The sequence below is a fragment of the Tubulanus polymorphus genome, chromosome 10 (assembly GCF_964204645.1).
Source record: "Tubulanus polymorphus chromosome 10, tnTubPoly1.2, whole genome shotgun sequence".
Lineage (NCBI taxonomy): Eukaryota > Metazoa > Nemertea > Palaeonemertea > Tubulaniformes > Tubulanidae > Tubulanus > Tubulanus polymorphus.
Genome location: NC_134034.1, coordinates 10,509,648 through 10,534,484, shown reverse-complemented (window position 1 = coordinate 10,534,484; position 24,837 = coordinate 10,509,648). Strand labels below are relative to the sequence as shown.

At 43.5% G+C, this 24,837-nt stretch overlaps 1 protein-coding gene across 1 annotated transcript in view; it reads right to left on the bottom strand.

Moving 5' to 3' along the window:
- LOC141912285 (apoptosis regulator Bcl-2-like) overlaps positions 1-24,837 on the bottom strand; it is a 35,113-nt gene that overhangs the window by 9,552 nt on the left and 724 nt on the right. The gene's annotated exons all lie outside the window — the stretch shown is intronic.

Below are 24,837 nucleotides of genomic sequence, written 5' to 3'. Positions count from 1 at the left end.
CCGGTAAAGAGCAGCGACAGTCTATAACGGCTAGTAAAGGTTGTCGAGAAGGTTTTTAGAGAATAACCCAAATAGCTGTAATGTCAGACCGGAGGGGGAGGGAGGGAACAGTCCTGAGGAACACAAATGTTGTCTGTAACCCGGGCAAACCTCACCACTAAAATAATGTTTTATTTACGAATTAAATTACAATATAAAGTAGAAGGAATTAGTACAAAATATTGTAAAATAGGACGTTGGACGACAGGTGAAGTTAAAATAAACTTATTACCCGAGAGGCCCAGTCGCCCACTCATATCTACACCTCACCACTCATATCTACATATGTATTACACCTTCATCTCAGTTTGTATCAATATTCCGATGGAGTTATTCATGAATACCTCGTCAATATGCTCACCGATGACTTTTTGATCGACTGCCAAATCAATCCGTTCTCTATTAACGCACCTGGAGGCTTCGGATGCACACTCCACTCGTTCGTTTCTATCCCATGTTTATTTATAAACAAGGAACAATATATCCCGTAACATATTACTGATAAAAATTACTGATAAAAACTACAGAGCGGAGGAGGAGAAAAACCTTGCGCTTATTTACGGACATTTCGTCAATTCCAAATTAGATCAGTCTTTTATTTTGCGATAGAATCACATTTCGCCGTTTAAGTGCCCTATTCATCCCGATAGTAGATACTTCCACCGCAACTACCATGGTGGTACTACCATATTTACTACGGGAGCACTACCACATTCACTATGGTAGTACCACAACTACCATGGTAGTGCTACCATACTTACTATGGTAGCACCACATCTACCAAGGAAGTACTACCATGTTTACAATCATAGTACTACCACAATCACCATGGTAGTACCACATCTACTATGATAGTACTTCATTCACTATGGTAGTACCACAACTACCATGTTAGTACCACATTCACTATGGTAGCACCAAATTAACTTTGGTGGCTTCACGGAACCATATCCACCATGGCGGTTCCACATTCCATATGCAGGTACCACATTCGTTATGGTATCGGTAGTACCAAATTCACAATGGTAGTGCCACGTTCATCAAGTTGATTCCAGTTCGTCCACAGTACCTAGGTTACCATCAGACCTGGACTTTATTCCGGGAATTGGAAATTTATTTTTTCCATAGCGCACTAAGGTTTTTACGTCTATCGTTATGCTAATTCGGACAAAATTTGAATATGCTAACGAGCTTAATTTGCATTGGAAATCCCTCTTTTATCACTTATTTCGACATCTCAGATTTTGTTGCTCTTTTCGCCGCGGCGGTAGAGCAGACGTGTTCGACGACTCGTAGTCTGCTCGGAATTGGCGCAGCGCCAAAATTCACCTGCACGGCGAAAAACATACACGGACCACCTGTTGATAGGAGTTTCTATTTATAAACGGCTGTAATTACGAGCGAAACCTATTTCAGCGCTGAACCCCATTCAGTTTTACTTCTATAATAAAACAAACGTTGATATTCGAGAAAGCAAACGCCAAGCGCAACCTGCCGCAGCCCGCGTTCGCCGTTTTTCTCCGCGTTTCATTTTCTATTTATGAAACCGGCAGAAGGTAAACGTTAAGCAGAAACGCGGCAGAGTTCACGCGTCCTTAAAAAAACATTGTTATGTCTGCGACCGACGCTAAAAATCAAGGTACAAGATATGCTTTCCTGCACACAAGCGACACCTAGTGGATCTTCACTTGCCTCAAGTGGAATCCACTATTGCCACAGTAGTTTGTGTCCTGCTGCATACTAGCGACACCTGGTGGATCCTCACTTACCTCAAGTGGAATCCACTATTGCCACAGTAGTTTGAGTCCTACTGCACACTAGCAACACCTGGTGGATCCTCACTTGCCTCAAGTGGAATCCACTATTGCCACAGTAGTTTGAGTCCTACTGCACACTAGCGACACCTGGTGGATCCTCACTTTCCTCAAGTGGAATCCCCTATTGCCACAGTAGTTTGAGTCCTACTGCACACTAGCGACACCTGGTGGATCATCACTTGCCTCAAGTGGAATCTTCTATTCGTTGATTGCCCTACTGCACACTAGCGACACCTGGCGGAGCCTCACTTGCCGCTAAGCATCCTCAACCTATCAAAACAACCGCCAACAACCTTACTCCACTACCTGGAATATGAAGACGTTAATTAAGCCAACAAGAAGTTGACAGTTACATGACCTGACGCGCTATATTTAAACCTACATCAGATCATACAATTCAACTCGAGCAAAACCTCAATCATCGTTCATCATCGTAAACAACTTCTGAGGAATGACCTTCATTACATAAAACAGCACCAGCAGCAGCAGTTTGTTACACCTTTATAGGCAGCAACCCTGTCACCCTGGCACGTTCTCTGCATTGTATCCCTCTTTTTATTTTTTTAAATCTTTTTAACACCCTCAACCCTCGCTAAGCGCCACGCATGGCATTATAAGCAGGTTTGATGTTTCTTTTTCCCGATGAGGAAGAGACCAGAGAAGAACCTTCGACCTAGAAACACTGTCGCCACCAGGGTTTGAACCCATAAACCCTGGATTGACGAGACCAGTGACCGGCGGCTTAAACCACTCGGCCACTGCGCCTCTCTTACCCCTCTTTTGATCGAGTTCAATGGATAACCCGATACAAATAATAGGTTGTTACCTTCCTGCCTTGTTCAGATCCCTTCGGGGTCCAGTTTCATGAAAAAGTTTAAGCCTAAAACGTTTAAGCCTAAGTTTGAATTGTTGTGCTCATTGAAAACATGAAGTAACCAATGGAAATTATACCAAAAATTTGAGTTTAACTTTTTTGTGAAACTGGGCCCAGGCGATAGCCGAAAGCAAAACGAGACAACCTCTCTGCCCTGTCTTGTGTCGGTTAGATCTTCGTTTAAATACCCGAATTCAAGGTTAGGCCACGACCCTGCCCACGGGTTCCACGGCTCGAGATCCCTTTTTCGATACACGAATTTGACACTAGGTAGCGCCGTTGCATTCAGACCCCCATTTCAATACGCTAAGTTAGAACCCTTTCCCAGGCGCGTTCCCATTTTTGGACGCGTTAGGTTTTTTCGTCCAAGAACAATGTGAGATGGAACACGTAACGCGTTCGCAGGTACCTGAAAACCCGATAATACACGCGAAGTAGCTGCTAGTACAGATACGACGAGGAGGTAACTCGATAGCTGTGCTCGTCACAGCGCACGAGTAGAGCGCGCTGCCGGCGCGTCCCTGGAAATCGATTTTCCGTCGGCAGAAAAAAAAAGAACCAACCGGCGATGATACCGACATCGTGTCAAGGACGCAGCCAGCGGACGAGCAGCGCCTGCAGACGGATTTCCCCGAGATTTTCATATAACGCGGCATCGCAGCTTGACAGCTTACCCGCGGAAAAAATAAGAAGTCGAGTATTGATGTTTAGACTCAATTGTTTAAACCTCTCTCAAAACCATCTTCAAAACCTTTATGAAAATAGAATTGAGTCAAAACGTCACGACCCTCTTAGCTTTGAAAATGGCTCATAGAATCGAGTCTAAACGTCACTACTCTCTAAGTTTTTGAAAACGGTTCATAGAATCAAGTCTAAACGTCACTACTCTCTTAGTTTGGAAAATGGCTCATAGAATTGAGTCTAAACTCTCTTAGTTTTTTAAAATGGCTCATAGAATTGAGTCTAAACTCTCTTAGTTTTTTAAAATAGCTTGTAGAATCGAGTCTAAACGTCACTACTCTCTTAGTTTTGAAAATGGCTCTTGAATAGCCCATGAAAACAAAAACAAAGCTATTTCAAAAACCGAAGATATTCAAGAGAAATGCACGGTGGAATACACATTATTGAAACTCGCGTGGTTTAGTTATAAGCGCATATTTCAAACGTGCAGCACAGGTATAACCTGACTACACGAGCGAGCGAACAGAGCCGGAGCGAACAGAGCCGGAGCGAACCGAGCCGGAGCGAACAGAGCCGGAGCGAACAGAGCCGGAGCGAACAGAGCCGGAGCGAACCGAGCCGGAACGAACAGAGCCGGAGCGAACAGAGCCGGAGCGAACAGAGCCGAGCGAACAGAGCCGGAGCGAACAGAGCCGGAGCGAACAGAGCCGGAGCGAACAGAGCTGGAGCCGTGCGCACTTCGTACGGAAAAACGGGTTTATCTGTTGTAATAAAAAACCTCGTTCAGCGGAACGAGTGAACCACTTGTTGATTCTTCCCACGCATGCGTTTACGCAATATCTGAAGTAAACAAATAAAGAACAGTTCAAACAGATGTAGGAGCGGTCTCCGGAGTGGTCGGCCGGTAATAAATATCTCAACCCCTGATGATTGCGAAAGTTTACGTTCGAATTACTTTCGTTTTCAGGTCTTAGAATAAGCTTTCTAATAATAAAAGCATTCGCGGGGAACGTGTAAATGTCAGAACAGATACGAGTTTCAGCCTGATCGCAGACGTTTACCTTAAAGGCTAACATAAAACTATACCTTGTTTCTCCTGATCGGCCGGGTCAGTTTTGTAAACTGCAATTAAATTCTTAATCAGTTCATTTCTATATAAGCTGGTTGGGTGGTTGATGCATTAGGGTGGAATTTTTCAAACATTTTCAAGCACTTTAGGGTATCAATTAGTCAACACCGAAAGGGTTAACCCTTTCAGTGCTGACTAATTAATACCCTATAGTGCTGGAGATAATTTAAAAATATTTAAAAATTCCACCCAAGTGTGTTGAATAACGGGAATAGCACTATAGTGCGTCCACACCGCGGTGCGGTGTATCGTTAGTTACTAGTATTTCACTATGTTTGACAGTGCTGCCATTTTTCAAGAGAGATAATTACTAATTACTAATTACATCAATACACCACAGTGCGGTGTACTAGCAAAAATCTATCACTGATTTACACACCGCACTGCGGTGTAGATGCACTGTAAGGGTTTGGAAGCATCCAGAAAGTCATACGACTTTTCGACGACTTCTGTTTATTTCACGAACGTAAAAAAAAGAAGGGGGGTACTTTTATTATTATTGTTATTAGCGAAATATTTGGCGACGAAGATCAGACCGATGATACGTTTGTGAATTGTTATTTGCAGACGGAAGTTTACACTTCCGATTTCGCATCCGTTTTTCAAGAGAATCCGTCTGCTGACTCCGAACACCGTGGGGACCACCTCAAAAGACTGTGAGCTTCTTCGCGGGGACTGTTTCAAAAAGGCATCCGTCGTCTGCTGACTCCGAACGCTGCGGGGACCGACTCAAAATGACATCAAGCACGGCAGGGACCGTCTCAAAAAAGTGCACTATTCCGCCGACTAGTCCGAGCACGGTAAGGACCACCTCGAAAGAATCTAATTTTCCTCTTTAAATCGAATCCGATTTAACGGTCATATTTTACTCGAACTCCGCGATGCTGGATCCTGAGCGTAGGGACGCAAAGGCAAACGAAGATTGAATTCCCTTAAAAAATACCTCCGATATTGCCCAAAGCAATATATTCGTACATGGCCGGCCTGAAATAAATCCCTTTACCGGAATTCGAATTTTACGATGATGAGCAACAATTTTAAGACCTCCTCTCGTGAAGAAAAGATTTATTTATTCCGATTTGTAAAACCGCGTTATCAGCTGATCAAGAGGAAAGGTTTGTTCGATAGACTGGGTCAACAGGTAACTATTGTCCGATGTTCTAGTTCTTGTTGACTAACGCGTGAATTGTCAGGTCACCTCTCCCGAGATGATTCAATACGCACAACCCGGAACTTAGTACATCCGGTTCAGGGAGTGAAGGGGGGGGGGGGTGGGGTGCGCATCAACAATCTGACAACATATAAAGCCAAAATGAAATGAAACCTTGTTTCTCCCGATCGGCCGGGTCACTTTTGTTAAGTGCAATCAAATTTTTCATTTCTATTTGTTTGTTTATTTTCTGAAGATCATAGCAATTTATAACGAATAATATAAAATCTATAAATTATGATGTTTTTGCACAAATTACGCATAAATCGACATAATTTATCAGAAGGGGAAGATATAAAAAAGCGTAGCTTGTAGGATATACCACCACCCTCCCCCAAAAGAAATCAGTCATCAGTTCATTTCTATTAATGCCGCGTCTGTAATTATGGTCGGCTTAATCATGATTTGAAAAAAGATTAATGTACAGGGTTGATCGGCGACTGGTCGGGTCAACTTTTAAACTCAGCAGAAATGAGAGAAGGTTTCGAAGCGATTTTCCGATTGCTACGGCCAATTGCTGAATTTTTGGCAGGTTCTAATATACAGCCGTGAATTTACATGGTTAGGTAAGGTTCAGAGATGCTACATGATCGAACGAACGACAAACAACTTGCTTCGATAGACGGAAATTGCCGATACCCGGAAATTCTATGTCGCCGAAATGAAAAACTAAAATATGTCGAACATGATTATGTTGTGTACGAATTGTTCGACATAGAACGAGCGATTACAACTAGGAAGTTGTAAATCATCTTTCGTCGGAAGCCTCGAGGATAATGCCGATTTACCAGCTAGCGAAATATTGTCAGAACCGACAATACCTCGGTGCCTCCCTCTGTATTAGCTTTCACCACAATTTGACATCGTAAATGGTAGTTCGGTTGAAATTGGATGAGAAATCATTCTGTTTTCGAGAGTGTTTTGATGATTTCGGTAATAATTGAGCGTTCAGTAGAGTGTTGTTACCGCTCTTAATTAGTAATGGCAGTCAGGTTACCTCTCCCCAGGGAAAGATGACTGATACATGGAATAGTTATAGGCTGGGGGTAATAATACCAAGTTTGGAGCGCATTTGAACAGACTCTAGTTTGGATACCTGCGCTATATAAATGTCAATTATTATTATTATTATTATTTTAGATTGTCCATTGAACCGCTAAATTTTTGAAGTTCATCGCTGATATTTGTTACAGAGTTTTTTATATCGATATGACAAGCCAGCCACACCTGACCAGACAAACTAACAAACTCAATACATCTAATCACCCGACTCCGCAACCAGTCACCTAGTCTGACTGGTCACCAGCCACACCTGACTGGTCACCACACTGGCCAGACAAACTTACAAACTCAATACATCTAATCACCCCGACTCCGCAACCAGTCACCTAGTCTGACTGGTCACCAGCAACACCTGACCGCTCGCCACACTGGCCAGACAAACTAACAAACTCAATACATCTAATCACCCCGACTCCGCAACCAGTCACCTAGTCTGACCGGTCACCAGCAACACCCGACCGGTCACCACACTGACAAGACAAACTAACAAAATCAATACATCCAATCACCCTGACTCAGTGGCCAAGTCGGTAAGACACCGGCTTAGCACGCTCGAAACCCCGGTTCAAATCCCGGAAGGGTCTATACAGTGAAGTTAAGGCTATGGATAATAGGCCGGTTTCGTTTTTTTCACGTATCGACGATAAAAATTCCATTCGTGGAAAAAAAACAACCGCCGTTGAAAATTGCGCGAGCCGTTTCTATCATGAGGCATTGTTCGCACGCAATACATGACGATTCCCGTGTACAGCGACAGTCGATCGCACGGCGACGACGTCCTTGAAACTGACGACGAGAAAATATACGATTTCCTGCAGCGCGCGACGGAATGCGAAAAAACTAATGGCATTCGATATATCAAATCTTACATAAACGACGCCGCGTAATTACGACTAGTGTAATGTTCTCCATTTATCTGCAATACATTAACCCTTTCAGCGCGTCTACACCGCACTGCGGTGTATGAATCGGTGATGGATTTTGTTAGTACACCGCACTGCGGTGTATTGATGTAATTAGTTTTCATCTCTATCGAAAGATGGCAGCACCTGTCAAACATAGTGAAATATTAGTAACTAACGATACACCGCACCGCAGTGTAGATGCACTATAGTGCTATTGATGTTATTTAACACACTAGGGTGGAATTATTCAAAATGTTCAAGTTATCTCCAGCACTATAAGGTATTTATTAGAGTCAGCACTAAAAGCAGCACTGAAAGGGTTAAACAGATGGAGCTCGCAAAGTCTTATGAGAGAATTTGCCCGGTAAAAATTAGATTTCTAAAAAATGTCTTCGAACTTCTGGGAGTTAAACTAACGTATGCACAATTTCGGAAACCCTCACAACTGTGGAACTGGATCTGTAGTCAAATTTAACACACACAACTGTGGAACTGGGTCCAGAGTCAAATCGAACCCACACAACTGTGGAACTGAGTTCAGAGTCAAATCGAACCCACACAACTGTGGAACTGAATCTTGGCTGATGGTCAGAATTTCAGATTTTCAACACCTAAATTTTAAGTATAAGTATAAATCGAATTCTTGCGTGAACAATATCCGGGATAAACCCGGGATAAAAACGAGACGGGTCCCGATGACAAACCCAGAGCGCAAGGCGATATTTACAACGAACGCAATCATAGATAGATTATACAAAACCACAAACGCTCGACAACGCGTGGTACACAAACACTCGACTATAATCCAACGATCAATAGAAAAAACGCAGTCGCGTCGTGTGGTGTTCCCACGCTACCTGAAACTACCGCGTTCCCACGACTGACTTCATCATCATCATCACCGCGATCACCGGTAAACTCCGTCTGCAGCGGTCGACCGAAAACCGAACCGATGATCGGAAATCATGACAAGCTGCGCGCAAGTGGTTAGAGCGCTAGACTCTTGGAAGCCAGGTCGTCGGTTCGAATCCCGTAGTGTCCTCGGGCTAGACGCTAATCCTCATTGCCTCCCTCCACCCTGAAGTAAATGGATACCTGGGGCCGGTTGCATAGTCATGGCTTAGACTTAAGACCGGTCTAAGACCAACTTAGTTCTATAGCTAATCCAACAATTTAACACCACTCTTAAGATTTAAGACCACTTTTGGACTTAAGTCACAACTGTGCAACTGGCCACTGGTCTGATGACTCCTGATCGGATGTTTTTTTGATCTTAAAATAGGGATTGTCCCCGGTATTTATTTGGTCGGTAAATTTCGTTTGATTTTTCGATTGAGTGTCCCTTACAGACCCACCACACCTGCCGGGAGCGAAACAGGGGGTTTGATTTCGAAATCGGAAATCGAAGTACAGATATAGTCGTGTGATCGGTGATCGGCGGTCGAGTTAACAGAATATTTTTAAATCGAAGTACATAATTGGAAATTTGGTTCCGTTCCACTTCTCCCCAGGGAAAAGATGACTGATACATGGAATAGATTTATAGGCTGAGGGGGGGGGGGGTAATAATACCAAATTAGGAGCGCACCTGAACTCACTCTGGTTAGGATAAATGTCAATTATCATTATCATTATTATAATCGAAAGCTCATAATTGATGATACCGACTGTAAAGATGGTGAAGTTAAACTTGTTTGTGGTCGGAGGCGTTTTGCGAATGAAAACATGGTCATTCTCGTTTGGAGCATAAACGTTAACAGTCGAAAACCTGTTTTCCTGTGTTAAACCACCCCCCCCCCCCACGTTCTCCAGGCCGTTGACAGTTTTTCCCGTGGGAATGTTTGCTACCATTGACCACTTTTCGCCCAACTATTGTTCATCGATACATTTGACTGGGAGTTGAAATTCGTCTCCACGGAGATCGGCTAAATTTCAACTACGACTCCCGATGTCGAAGTTAATCACGGAATGGGATCCATTTACAATTCCACCGTTAATTGAAATCAGTTCATATTCCGAGAGCTCATGACAGTGTGGAAATGTGGAAACTAGTTCCATATTTTTGCGTAAACCGTTTCCACATTTTCGGGAACTAAATCCCGACAAATCTTACCAAATTCGGGGGGTCAAACAAGGGTTGATACTTGCACCTCATAAGTTTTAAGAGTACTCTAGCGGTAGTATTGAGTAGTGCTAATTAGGATCTTGCGGTTTTTCATTCATTTATCGATATGAATGAAATAAGCATCAAGTTAGGCGGAGGGGGGAGAGATTGGTTTAGTATCGACTGCTTTCTAGAGCTAAGTCTACATAGGTAACCCAAACTCCCTATTTTCGAATAATGGTCAGGTCCAATTGTACAGGTCACCATACACTCCTCAATTTCAAAATTTCTACTAGGATGCGCGCGTGCGTACACATTTCGCAATATCCGAAATTCGTTCATGATTTTCCAGGAGATAGATGAAAGAGAGACCATGCATTCAAAGCTCACAAACCCATTTAAACTTTTTTATCGCTTAGTATATAAACTGTCGCCCTGGTTTTCTGTACATATTCACAGTTATATGAATGACTGATTCAACACTCCCTGTCGAAAGCTTCGGCCTCAAAATCCTTGAATTTAGGCAAAATCGTTGCATTTAGGCAAAATTACTGAATTTAGGCAAAACCGTTGAATTTTGGCAACATCGTCAATGAATAACGACATAACTGTTGAATTTTAGCAATAAATCATTGAATTTTGCCAAAATGGTTGCACTTTTCAATCTGCATATTCCGATTTCAATTTGGATGAAGTGAGATCTTTATGGGCCGAAGGCAGCTAAAAAACCAGGTTAACTCGAAACTTTTGAAAATGAAGTTTTTTTTCGAGTTTACTCAAGTCTCAACAGTGAAACTGGATCGACATTATTTCGAACCTAGATCCAGGAATCAATTCCGGGAAGCAGGAAGCGTGAATCCGATCTGAGCGGTAATGGTTAATGTAGCGTTTAAAAATTGAGGTCATGCAATTTCCGTGGTAATCCAGGATGTGGGAGTATAAAACAAACAAATGAATGAAACCAGACAACGTCGGACCGGCGCTTCATAGTTAACTAGAGGAAAAAAAAATATCAAGATGTTTTTGAGTGTTTCTTGTTTTTGCGCAATAATTCTTTGAATCAACCACCGCAGCGGTATCAGTGAATGAATCATCTCTGTACGGTGATGTATAATTATCAGCTGACGATTGTTCAACATTATTGCAACAGTCGCCGTGGTTACCTAGTCATCTCATTGTTGTCGTGTCATCGTGGAAACCAAAACTTCAAAATTTGATTTGAATTTGATTTCAACCCATTTACAGGGTCCTGCAATGTGGAACTGGGTCCTGAACTGAGGAACCTGGTCTAGAACTGTGGAACTGATTCCTGAACTGTGGAACTGAGTGCTGAACTGTGGAACTGGGCCCTATACTGAACCAGGACCTGGAACAGACTATGGACCAGTGGAACAGTAGAACTGTGGAACTATGTATGAAACTGAGGAGTTAGGTCCAAAACTGAAACTGTGGAAACATGTTTAAGAACTGTGGAAGTGGATCCTGAATTGCGGAACCAGGTACAGAACTGTGGAACAGGATCCTGAATTGAGGGACTTGGTAATGAACTGTTGAACTGGGGGTCCTGAACTGTTGAATTGAGATCAAAACAGCGAATTGGGCTCAGAACTGAGGAACCCGGTACAGAACAGTGGTAACATTCAGAACTAAATAACTGGGTCCTGAACTGTGGAACTGGGTCTAAAACTGTGGAACAGAGTCCACAGATAATAAACCGGATATATTCTACAAAAAGGAGCCAAGACACTCCTTACTGTATGAGTACACTCCTCTCTCATCTCCACTGCTGCTGCTGCTGCTGCTGCTGCTACTGCTGCCGGATATATTTCAATTTTATTGATTTCTTCCCCTCCCGAACACTCCCACAACTGTCGTCATTGTTGTCGTTGCTCGCGACAACCATAAATAGATCAGAGATGATTTGATTTTTTCCCATTTGCTCGTTCGATGATTACCGAGCTGATGCGGTACGTGTGAACGTACTGCGCGTTCGATATAACGTTCAGAACGTTCACCACGTCCCCGCACGCGCGCGTGCGTCGCCGGTTCATCTACACGATCGCATGAACTTTTAACATCGTTTGCACGCTACGTTGTTTTCCCTGACTCGATCTACCATGGACTCTACATTGCAGAGTCCATGGATCTGCTAAGAGTCCGATCAATTAACACAGTCAGATACGTAAACAACATAGACGGAAACTGTTTGATTTAACGCGCGATTGAGCAATCTCAACACATTTCCCTCATTTTTTTTTTCAAAATTCAGCGACTATTCCCTGACTTTTTTAAAGAAAAGAAAAATTCCCCGAGCTGACCCTTATTTCCGTTGCTTCACCCTTCTTAAGTGATTCAAGCATCTATGATCATATTCTATGAGGAATAGTAAACAAATTTAAAATTTTGAGGAATCGATTAAAAAAAAAGTTAAATTTTATGAAGAATCGCTAAAAATGTAATTGGGAAATTGATTCATGCGCATGTGTCATCAGTTGTTTACAACCAGGATGTACTGCTTATGACCTCGACAGAAGCATGCACTCCATCCTCCCGCCAGCCTCCCTCCTCTCACTGACAACCCGGGCAACAGTGTTCGTGAACTCTGCAGCGTGATAATAAGCGGTTACCATGGCAACATTTCTATATGGAATGAAATGAAAACAATTGATGGATGTACTTAAAACAACAGTGTTTACATTATAGTCAGCACTGCCTTCACCTCCCAGTAGAGTACCTTCCTTCCTCTACCAGCAGAGACAGAGAGGTCCTTCCCATCCCAGCAGAGAGGTCCTTCCCTTCCCAGCAGAGAGGTCCTTCCCATCCCAGCAGAGAGGTCCTTCCCATCCCAGCAGAGAGGTCCTTCCCATCCCAGCAGAGAGGTCCTTCCCATCCCAGCAGAGAGGTCCTTCCCATCCCTGCAGAGAGGTCCTTCCCCACTGAGTGTGAGAGTACAGCAGGAAGAGCAGGAAGAGCTGGAGTTCAAACCGAAACGGGGTAAACACAGTACTTCAGTTTACATAAAGTTCAAGCTGGTTGAAGGTTACCGATCCAGCAATCTACTCTGCCACAGCTGGCTCCACTCTCCTCTCATAAACTCTCTGAGTATACACATCCCGCAATATCACAATATCAGCAAGAATCAGCAGTGGTCAATGTGATAACACTGGTCAGTCAGGGTGTCCTATTGTTTTCTTCTAATCCGCTGTTCATTGACGATCATGTCATGTGATTATAATGAATAAAAAAACTTGAACTTGAACTTGAACTTGTACCTTCAAGCATTGATCTACCAGGGATATTCCGGGCCATTACGGAGGTTGGGGAGGGGGAGATATACCGGGCCATTACGGGATACCTAGATTTCTTCAATTTCAGCGAAAAGGTTATCATATGCAGCACATCCCCTTATGGACGAAGTTTGTCGCTGGCCTAACTGCCCAACGGTTGCCGGCTGGTTAGTTCATCCAATACAGACGACGGAAAGCTCAAAACAATACAAGCAAGAGTCAAGAGAAACTCATAGTATATGCTTTTAAAGCGTCACAAACATTAAATTCACCTTTTACACCGCGAGTTTGAATGTACTTCTAATAACAAGCATACGAATCATACATACATAATATTGTATATTCTTTGATAAGGAGAGAATAAGAGACAGAACGATTAATTATTAATTCTTAACGAACAATAAACGATTATGCTTCAGAACAATGCTGCGTCTGCGCTGAACTATTACTGTCTATTTGACGCCAGTACATCGTTATCGGTGGGAATCTTAATTCTCTGTAGAGTGGGGGGAGGGGGTGATGGCCCAATCTGCGCCCAGATTCCGCAGTCACCCGTAGAGTGGGAGGAGGGGGTGATGACCCAATCTGTGCCCGGGTTCCAATGTCTCCCGTAGAGTGGGAGGAGGGGGCGATGACCCAATCTGCGCCCGGGTTCCGCTTTCACCTGTAGAGTGGGAGGAGGGGCGATGACTGTAAAAGGGCGGTAAGAACCACCCTGAAATATTTTTAGTAATTTAGTTCGGGTTATTTGGGGTCTTTCAATGATTGTGGGATTTTATATTTACCGAACTGGGTCCGATTTATACTCAATTCGTAACTAATAATTGATATTAGTTCATCGCTAAGCAATCTATCTAAAATTAAAATCAAATGATAAGCTCGCTGAGGCCCTGATACGACTACACCACTGCACACACAGACACCTCTGAAGAGCTCGCGCTAGAAATGAGAAAAAAACCACGTCAAGGTAAAACCGTGTCAAGGTAACTGTCTCCCTCCCGCTGTTACCCGCTTGCCTACAATGTCTGCAGTCAAATAGGTCAGACGGTAACCGACCCGGCGATCTTAGAAAAAATCTCGCGCAGTACGCGCGCGCACGAGCGGAGATAAAGATAATCGAGATAATCGCTGCATATGTTGTCTCAACAGAGAGATTGGTTGCCCAGGTAAACGCGCCGAGGGTGGATTCACTCCACGCGAGGACAGCGTCTGCCCTTTTCGGAATTCGAATATTTCGCCCTTGAAAAAGCCCTGTACAAAAAACGAAGAACATTTTTTAAAAGACCGATCAAAATTAATCGGAAAGGGCCTGCCCTTGATAAGCTCCAGAAGAGCTCCTTTTTGTCCTTTAGTGTTGGAGAGCCACCGGAATCTCCGTTTCGCGCTGCCAAATCCGCTGTTTTCACATAAATATGCATTACGATTTTTAGGTCCAGCGCCCTTCAATGAATCCTAGATCCACCTTGAACCCTACAGCTGCGATCGCATAACAACAGACCTAGGGTCTCAGTGTTCTCAATATTTTGGAAATCTAAACAGGCGGCATTCATTGTTTAGTGTATGACATCGTGGCTGCTGAAGTAGCTTTCGACCCCCCCTCCCCCCCAAAAATATACAGAAAATTTGAGCGTCATTTTTGTGTAATCTTCTATTTTTCACATTTGCTCATTACATTTTAAAGCAATGATCAGAATTGATAAAATATTGACATCCACTCTCTGGTAGGGGCAGCAGTTATTTTATAGGGGGGGGGGGGTTTCAGAGGGGCGGATGTAAAAATGATGGCCACCCCTCTAAAACGTGTTGTGTAGAACACTGGGTTTTAAGGGGCACTCAGGTCGCCCTTACAACTGCAACTACAACTAGAAGCGACTGGTTCGAGCAACTGGCAGCGATCGTCAGCGACTGGTTTTTTCCCAGTCGCAGCGACCTGAGCGCGTCTACAACTGACAGCGACGGGTCGGCGACGCAAAAACTGCCAGTCGCTATGAGTTGAACATGTTGAACTTTCAGCAACGCGTCGCAGCGACTACCACTAGTTGTACAGCGTTTTTGTCGACCTGAGCGCTACTGCAACTGATTTCCGCGTTGTAGGGAAGTACTATAGTCATTTTGAACAGATCACATGATCAATTGAACATGGGCGGCGCCATTTTGAACAGATCACATGATCAATTGAATCGCGCATTGCAGCGACGGTCGTAGGGCGACCTGAGCGCGCACTGATTAGCGTTGAACGTTTCAATCCCGTTGCTGCCGGTCGCTTCTAGTTCTAGTTGTAAGCGACCTGAGCGCGGTTACAACTCGTGGTCTTCAGTTGCGTCGCGTCGTAGGGCGACCTGAGTGCTGCTTTAGGTTCACAATGGCGCCCTCCCTCACACGAAAGCGACATCGATTACAATAAACCAATTTTTGTCGAGTTTTTTTTTTCTCTCGTCGTCGTCGTCGGAATTGGAAAACTGTTGATCGTCGTCGAGAGTCTGCAACGCGATGACTCATCAATATTTCATACGACGCTGACAACAAACAGACAGATAGACAGACAAACAGACAGACAAACAGACAGACAGACAGACAGACAGACAAACATACAGACAGACCGACAGACAGACAGATAGATAGACAGACGGATAGATGGATGTGTAGGAACTGAAATCACCTAGAAACGACATCTAATTCATTGTTCGCAATCATTCAAAACGTTCTTTTTTTTCAGAAATCTATCACAATTTGGACAACGTAAAATAACGCATCTGAAAGTGACTAGATTCGCCTAATGTTCCGGTCAGCCTTCGAAACAGGGGCATCGGGTCATTCAGTCAGTTTTGCAATTCGCGTAGATAACGCGCGTGGTTTATTTCCTATTTTTTTCTGACCACCGCCCGCCGGGTCGTCGTCAGGAAAGTCTCGAAAAACCTGAATCACGTTTTCCCCCACCTTCGACTAGCAACAAACGCGATACCATCGATCTTATGAATCAGAGCTGCGAGCGACAGACGCCTTTCGGGAGGGGGAATTCCCGATGATTCACTAACAGGAATTCCCTGAATCCGTTTTCCGGGCATTCCCCGAAGCCCGTTCCTCGAAAATCCCTCGACCCGGAATTTCAAAACTGCGATTGCGAAAACATTCCACGTCTATACATGTTTACAAACGGTAATAGCGCATATGCCTGGATTTCAGCAGGGCCTCAAAAACCCAGCTGGGACCGCCGACGATAAACAATACATACTCATCAAAAAGCCGAGGTTTGAATGAACGCCGATAATCATGAAATATCCGCAGTCATGTTCCGAAGAAGATAGTGTGGGATCGTCGTAATAATAGTCCCTCTTCTAAAAACCCTTTGATCTTTATGAATCATTTTAATCATTTGTGTTTTAGTGGCTTGTCGTATATGAAATATTCGCTAAGATTGGCTGGAAATATCTTCAAAACGCTTCGAGTCTAAACGGTTTTCTTGGGGAGGGTCCCAAACCCCCCGAGGGAGTGCGGCGCTCGCCGTCGATTCCCGTCAAATAAACTAGTTCCGCCGTATCTTAATTTGCACCCACCCGAAGTCGAGTAGAGCAAGTTGAGCGCGTTTGAACAGTCGGAAATAGGATACCTGCGCTATATATAAATAACATTTATTATCATATCTTCTATCAAATCGGTGAAGTCTCTCTCGACCGGGGCTGAATGAATCGCGAAGAAAATCATCGAATAAAAATAGCTGCAAGGCAGCGATATCATGTTCCGAGAGAGTTGGGACGTTTTTTTTCTCTAGATATAGATGGCGTCATGATCACATGACTTATCGGCCACTGTGATCATACGCCGCGTCATGTGACCAGGCATCAATGATAAACGTAGTCGCGTGTGATGTTCATTTTTTCAACGCGTTACCGACCGGAATGGGTTAAAATGCGTTACATAACCGCGGTATCCCGCTGCCGTTGTGCCGCAGGAATTTAATGAATGAACACAGGAATAGTCAGTCCTGGTGAACGGGTCTCTAGAACTAGGTCGTACGGTCTAAACATTCCGTCAGCAGTTGTCAGCACTACACAGAGTACTGCTGCTCTTGTTAATGGCGTTGTTTTCATTTAATCGTAATTTATGAATGATTACAGCATGAAGTTGTTATTAGTGGTTAACATGTGACTATGATGATGATGACTGCTTATCCTATCCTACTTGTTGTGTTTATCGGTACAGCTGTCCTCTAGAAACATGTGGTGCAATCCCGGGAAAATGCCCAAGCCCTGGTTGGATTTAAGCGGGAATTCTGAGACTTGTGCGCGTTCATCAAATCTTTTCGAATGTCGTTTTTAATTTCGTTTACAAATAGAATCGGCGCATTCAGTGTGATAATTTGGGACATCAAAGTGCCCTTTAGAGATGTGAGAGTACACCTTTTGAGAACATCGAAGTGCCCTTATGGGTTCAAAATTGGCCTCTGGATCGGCCCCTGGGGCCAGTTGCACAGTTGTGACTTAAGTCCCAAAGTGGTCTTAAATCTGAAAACTGGTCTTAAGTTGTTGGATTGGCTATAGAACTAAGATGGCCTTAGACTGGTCTTGAGTCTAAGCGATGACTATGCAACCGGTCCATGAACGGGATCCAGTTCCACAGAGTTAAAGCAACTCTGAATTGAAATCTGTTCATTTTCGATGAGCTAATTCTGAATAATTTGGAACAGGATCCTGAGGAATGTAATATCGAGATCAATTAAGAGATAAGTTAGATGTTCATCCGGAGTTCAACAGTAACAGCTAGGCTATAATGTAGTACTAGCAACACACACAAGGTGGCGCAACAAGTCGCTGCTGCATTATTCGCGGTGAAGATGAGTTCATTTTCGATGAAATTCAAACTTGATTTTTACGCTTCCAAATCCAAATTTGATCGAACAAGTCGTCGAATAGGTATAAGATTTGCTTTCTCACTCGGTGTATGGTATTGATTTCGCTGAAATTTAAGTTCGTTCGAATTTAATTGAAATTTTGAAGAGATTGAACCGCGGCGATGTTGCTGGTGCCGGTGTTAAGCAGGGGAGTATCTTGGGGCAGTTTTCCGGCAGAGTCCCGGACCGCCGCCATTGCTGAGTTTTTGCAGAGTGGTCAAAAGCGCTCTCGAACAGACATCGCAGTCAGTGGGCACCGAGCAGACGCGTCACGCAGACGCACGCGCCATCGGTACCGATGACACCATCAGCGTGTAACAAAAACACCGGTGACGCACACACAGCGATCAGGAACCACCGACACCGCCGCCGCCGAGTTCGCGTCGGAAAAAAACAAAACACAGAAACCCGTCGAGTGAAACGTTACCATAGAAACGAGACAGTCGCCCTCGACGTCGTCGTCGAAAATTTCACCGATTCGTCACAAATTGAGCAACAACGGAGAAAAAAAAACCAATACGTTTTTGAACGATTTAACGTCTGATCCGGCGCGTGGCGTCGGTAGAAAACGACGACGCAGAATATAAAACGAAATACAGTTCGGACCCGTGGGTGATTAACGTGCGGACGCTCCGTCGCTTTAGGAGTCAGAGTCGTCTGATCGTCTGGACTGATACTGTGGCCACAGATGAAGTCGGCCCGGAGCCAACCACTGGAGAATGGCTCCAAATTACTGAGCTTACTGAGCTATGTACCCGCTCGAGGAGGGTGGTTCCGTTATAAAAAACCTAGGTCTAAATGTTAGAGTTTAGGCCACATTTACGCTAGGTGGCGCTAGTGTTACTAAGGATTGGGGTCATGGTTAGGTTAGGTACATATTAACCTGCCATCGCTTTCAAACCTAATCAGCTAATAGAAAAAGGGATGACTCCGAGTTAAACATATCCATCCTTGAACATATCCGAGAAGGATGGCTCCATTAAATACCTCACCGAAATGCCCACTAGAAAAAGGGGTGGCTCCAAAACTAGACCTTACCCTAGATTACTGAGCCACCCACACCGGAGAAATGGACAGCTCCGAGTAAAACCTACAACCATCCCATCAATTCGAGCCGCCCCCACACTTGGGATGAAAGGGATGGCTCCGAATAAATCCTAACCATCATGCTATGGTAGGAAACACACTAGCGGGATAACTCCATGATAATATGAATCATACGCTAGATAGAACCCAATTTTAAACGCGACAGACAACAACAATACTGTAAGTCGTAGAATTTACAATCAGTAAAAAACATCTGTTGACAATTTGTTTACATTTCCAATTAACGTTTACTCATTGACGCGCGTTACAAATTTCATCATTTCGCGCATCTAAGCGCAGCCTGATAGCCAAGCGCGGATTTTTTCCCGTTTTTTTTGCACTATGACACCCTCAGCGTTGACAAGGACTTGATATTTTCGCTGCATCAGATATATCACCGATATCTGTGCGCGCGCCCGCGTTCGCAAAGTTTCATTATTTCTCGAGTGTTAGCTTTCAATTATTAACACCAGCAACCGAGGCCGCGAGATGCGTCGATTTCAAAATGGATGCTGTTGTCGTAAAAGCGACCGATTGATCGGAGTCAACAATGACGTGTGCCCGCACACGCCTTAGCAACGGGAACGTAGATTTTAGACATGGATCAGTTTTTGAATTGCTTTTCTTTTTTAAATATTTTGAAAACTCACTGTTTACAAGTTAACTGTTTTTATTGTGATTCGGGATCATTCATTAATTATGTACGCATTAAGGGAGGGGGAGGGTTAGTGCAATTGCGTACTGTAATGCTTAATGTATGAAAAAATGGCCGATTCTGCGTACAGGGGGGGGGGGGGGTAAAATAGTCAAATTAATATCTCGGTAAGTAATAAATGAATTTTTTGCCGTTGAACAAACTGGGACCAGTTGCTCAAAAGTTGGCGGATAAATACTATAGTTACAATGAACCTTGAATTGTTGCTATGTCAGCTATCCACTGGTTATTATTATCTGCAAACAACTTTTGAGCAACCGCAGTCCGAGATCTTCGCGATTTGAATAGCTATTTCGAATTAAAAGGACAGAACGAAAGTGAAGATTGAAAGTCTTCGACAAATCTATCGTAGAAATGATGACTATGAATGCCGAACAATAGACCTTCTGTCTGCCTGGGAACCCCCACCAACTGTCATCATTATGAGAATTTCTTTCTGGCGGCGGTAAATTAATAATTAGTTGTACTTTAAGAAGCGTTTTCCCAGGCGGACAAATACAAGAGAGCTATCTATTATTTCTCCGTGTATGGGGGCTGCCCCGGAGAGCGTGACAGATGGCACCTAAAACTATGAAGTGCCATTGGCCAGCTGCCTAAAATTCGAAAAAACTGGAGACGAGCCAGAATTTCGATTTTCAGAATTTTCATTTAGAATTTCGTTCTATTTGCCAAAATGTCAGGTGCAAAAATGCCGAAGTGGGTTTTGCGAGCAGACGCTGAAAGGGTGTAGAGTTTCATATTCATCCCTCGACTCACTAAGTGCAAGTCACGGGAATTAGGCGTTTTAGCAGGGCTTTGAAGTTTCTTGTCCCCTCAGCCCACCACTAAACACCCTTCAGGGTAATAAATCAGCATGGCTTATACTAGATCACCACCGAGTTCATACGGGTTTCCGAATTATATTTTCCATAACGTTTCCGTACTCAGATCATAAATTTTCCATAACCTTATGCTACACGTAGCCCCAACCTAAAACAGGCAATGCGCCGAGGCCAATTCAAAGTAAATAAAAGCCAATTATCAATACTATGGACAAAGTTTGTTATCAATTAGTAAGACATTTAGGCATATAGCCTAAAATCTAAAATAGAAGGACGATGATTTTATTTTGAGACCATTCCGTAGCCATCGAGAAAAAAACGAAGTTCCGATATATATTCGACCTTTTCCGGAGCCTCGGAAAAAAATGTTAATTTTCCGAAACTTTCCGAAACCCGCGAGCTTTGGCTCCGATGTCAACGGCGGAGGCAGCGGCGACCTCGCGCTGTAAATTCAGGCTCGAGGTGGCATTGAACGCGTGTGATTCACTAATAAAACTATAACAGTCATAGGCACGTGTTTTTTTTTCAATTAAAAAAAAAGAAAAGAAGAATTACAGCACAGCTGTCTGTGTGCTCTGCTGATTTGCATATATATATATATATATATATTATATATATCTGTATTTGAATAGTTTCACATTTGATTTTTCTTGTATATTAGAGGGAGGAGGGCACGAGAGGGGAGGGAGGAGGGCACGAGAGGGGAGAGAGGAAGGGATAGAGGGGAGAGAGCGTTTGTTTATAGAACTAATTAAGTGCTATCGACGTTTCAACGAGGACTCGACGTTCACACTCTGCGCTCTCCAGATCTTTAAACGCAAATTCCACCACGAGAGAATCTAATCATAAAATGCCACCTCGATGGGAAGGAAGGAGTCCCGAACCCCCAAAATCTTCCGCTACGATTCGTCGAACTCTGGTCCGGAGTCCGTAGAAGATCCAAGGACGTTCGAAAAATCAAAATCTTTTCAGTAGATAGGAAGCCGGCCGGCCGGGTCAATTTTCAGCTCAACAGAAATCAGAAACGAAGTATCGATTTTTGTAGCCGTAAACGAATGAACCCGATAATGACTTTCTGAGTCCGATTTCAATTTCAATGGGGTTAGGCCAGAACACAAGCCCATCAGCAACTCGCTGAATTCATTACAGTTAGTATAGATCTGCCAGATGGACTCTACTACGGTCTGTATGTCTATGTGTAAAGCTTATGTTTATTCTCCACTGGATTTCTAATCGTCGTCATCTCGCGTAACACTGTGTGTGAAAGCGTTTAGCCGTGGTTTCCCAGTATAACATACATAGGTAAATATCCCAATAACAACTTCCACCCACACTCTCCTCCTCTTCCCGTTCCACGTGGGAATTTACCACCTCCACTATATTGAGCTACCGAGCTATACTAGACCGGGAGGTTAGACCACTGCGCCTGAGTAAAAGAGCGCCGCGCAAATTTTTTCCACAAATTTTTTCTACCCGACCAAATGAAAAGGTAAAATACGGGCAAAATTTTGTCAAGTTGCCGTAGTCAGAGCGGCCATTTCGACTAAGACACGGATTAGAGGCCTGGATCGGGCGGACCCCTGAAAATTCGAATCTGTCCTCCGAAATGTCTCGAAAAGCTTTTTTTTGCGCTGAAAAACTTTCGAAAATATCGATAATAAATCGAAATGGGCCCGAATTTTTGTCCTTAATTTTCAGCGGAGGACCGCCCGAACCCCCACCGCTCGCAACCCTTGCATTTTTTAGTCTACCCTTTTCAAATAAAGTGCCCGCATTCCAATTATTCACGATCAATCCCTTCAAATATATAATCCTACATGTTTCCACTCCTTGATTGCTCAAGCCACGGTGGAACAGGTGGAACGCTATAGAGAATGGCGTAACCCGGTTTTGGACTGTCGCAAGTTCAAAAGAATTCCTTCGCAGCACTCGGCCCACTGGGCGGTTTTTCAAAAACAAGATCGTATTTCTCTTTTCATGAATAGATAATGAGTTTAGTGTCAAGGTCGATTGAACGGAATTTTCTTCGCGAGAGTCGTTGTCGTCTGCTAATGAATGCCTTACTATTCGGGAGTCTAATTAAACTTTAAACGAGATATTTCGACACGTAATCGTACTATTAGCGATCGAGATATTTTCCCACGGTTTCGACGCGAAGACCGCGACCGGTCTCTAGCGAATTCCTTTACATGACGAAATCATTCAGCGAATAAAAACTATCTAAAAAAAAATAATGACAAAGCAGGGCGCCTTTCATTTGACTTGCTTTTTTCCCTGACGTGCTCGTTGTTTTTCCTGACTTGATCTGCTTAGAATCCAATCAATTAACACAGTCAACTACGTAAGACATAGAAGGAAACTGTTTGATTTTACACGTGATCTAGCAATCTCTACAAACTTCCCTGATTTTTACCTTTCTTTACAAAATTCCCCGACTACTCCCCGATTTTCAGGTAAGTGGCCACCCAGGTTATTGCAAAGGGAGAAATGGCCAAAAGACCAATCCCCGGGCCCGGTTTCATAGACTGAGTAACAAAGTTATCCCTAGGGGTAAAACGTCAATTTGGGTGACAACCACCATAGTAACAATGAGAAACCATGGTTGTAACTGACAAATTTCAAAATGTTTCCTGGGACTATTTTTCTTCCACATCTATGAAACCCAGCCCTGGTTTTTAGCTTTTTTTCTTATGAAATTACCCGACTGTTCCCTGATTTTCATTTAAGAAAAGAAAATACCCGGACTTTTCCCTGATTTCCAGTGGCCACCCTGATCCGATGCCTTGCCCGAGGGTCATTTCGTTAACCGCAATATAATTTGTAATCAGTTCATTTCTTTAACTGCACGGTCTGTTCGGGTTAGCTATTATTTTTCCTTTTTAAAGTAAGAAGGCAACAGGGTAGGTAGGCGGTGGGCCAGCACAACAGAAATTTCCTTAAGCCTTACATGACTATTACTAGAAAAAAATACCAATGAACAAATGAACAGGATATTTTGAGGAGTGGTTTTTTGTTATCGGAATGTCTTTTTCATATCACCGTATTCCAATCCTAAACGGAGGCCCGGATTTTTTTCGCAATTAAATTCAAACGTATTTTTTCGTGTTTACTTTAGTCGAATTTTTCAGAAAAGATAATAAAAAAAAAAATTCGAAATATTTAATGCGATGTCGCAATCCTAGCTATTGCGAGACTAACTTGACATAAAAGCTATCATTGAATAGCCCGCGTCTATTTTCTAAGACACTTGGCAAGAGAATGGAATTTATGTTTGAAAGATTGCGGAAGAATAGTTTGGGCCCTTGAAAACTGAGGGGACCAAACATTTTGACAGAGATCAGGGCACGCCGACTGCAAAGATTATTTGGGCCCGAAATAAGGGAGTTGATTGAGGCAAATAGCCCCAAGAAACTCCGAATTCTAGCTTCTTAGTGCTTAGGTACATGAATTTCTATTATTTTATCAATGCAGTCCAATGCAGCATGAATGCTGCAGGTAGCCTGCGTACTACACTCTACACTACAACTGGTAAATTCCATCTACGATCAATTATTGCTTGCACAGATTCTCGATGTAGCACGGAATGCTAGCTGCACTGCTGCACAGCACACACAAGTCACTGAGTGCTGCTGCTGCTGGTAATATTCTAAAATCGGTTCAATCAGTATAGCAGCGATGGCTATAAAATTCACCCTTGTCAATCGAACGAGAGAGAAAGCCGAGCTGCTTTTATGAATCATGTTCTCCGTTACACCGCGCCGACAAGATGAAGCAGCAGCAGTAGCAGCCTTCATCAACATAATTCGATGCGAGAAAAACGGGATTGTCAACGAATACATTAACGTATAAAACAACGCCAAACGAAGCCCAAATAATCCCTTTACTGTCGATTCGACCCGTATCGAAATATAAACGAGCGAATATCGCTTCGGACGCGGATGGAGTCGGATTTTGACGGCGATATCGGCCCGTTTCGGCCCGACCAAAACATCGTGAATGGAATAGCCACGTGCTTTTGTTTACGCACGTGATCGCGACGCCGACCAATCGGCGACGCGTATTCGTCTTGGAAGGCTGCCATTTTCATTTCCATTCATAAAAAAGTCGAGGTTTGTGAAAGGAACGAAGAAACGTCCAGATTTCTAGCCGAAAAAAAGCAACTGACCTCCCGAGTTCTATTCATCGGCGTCAATCTTTCGATTTAAAAATAACCTATCCA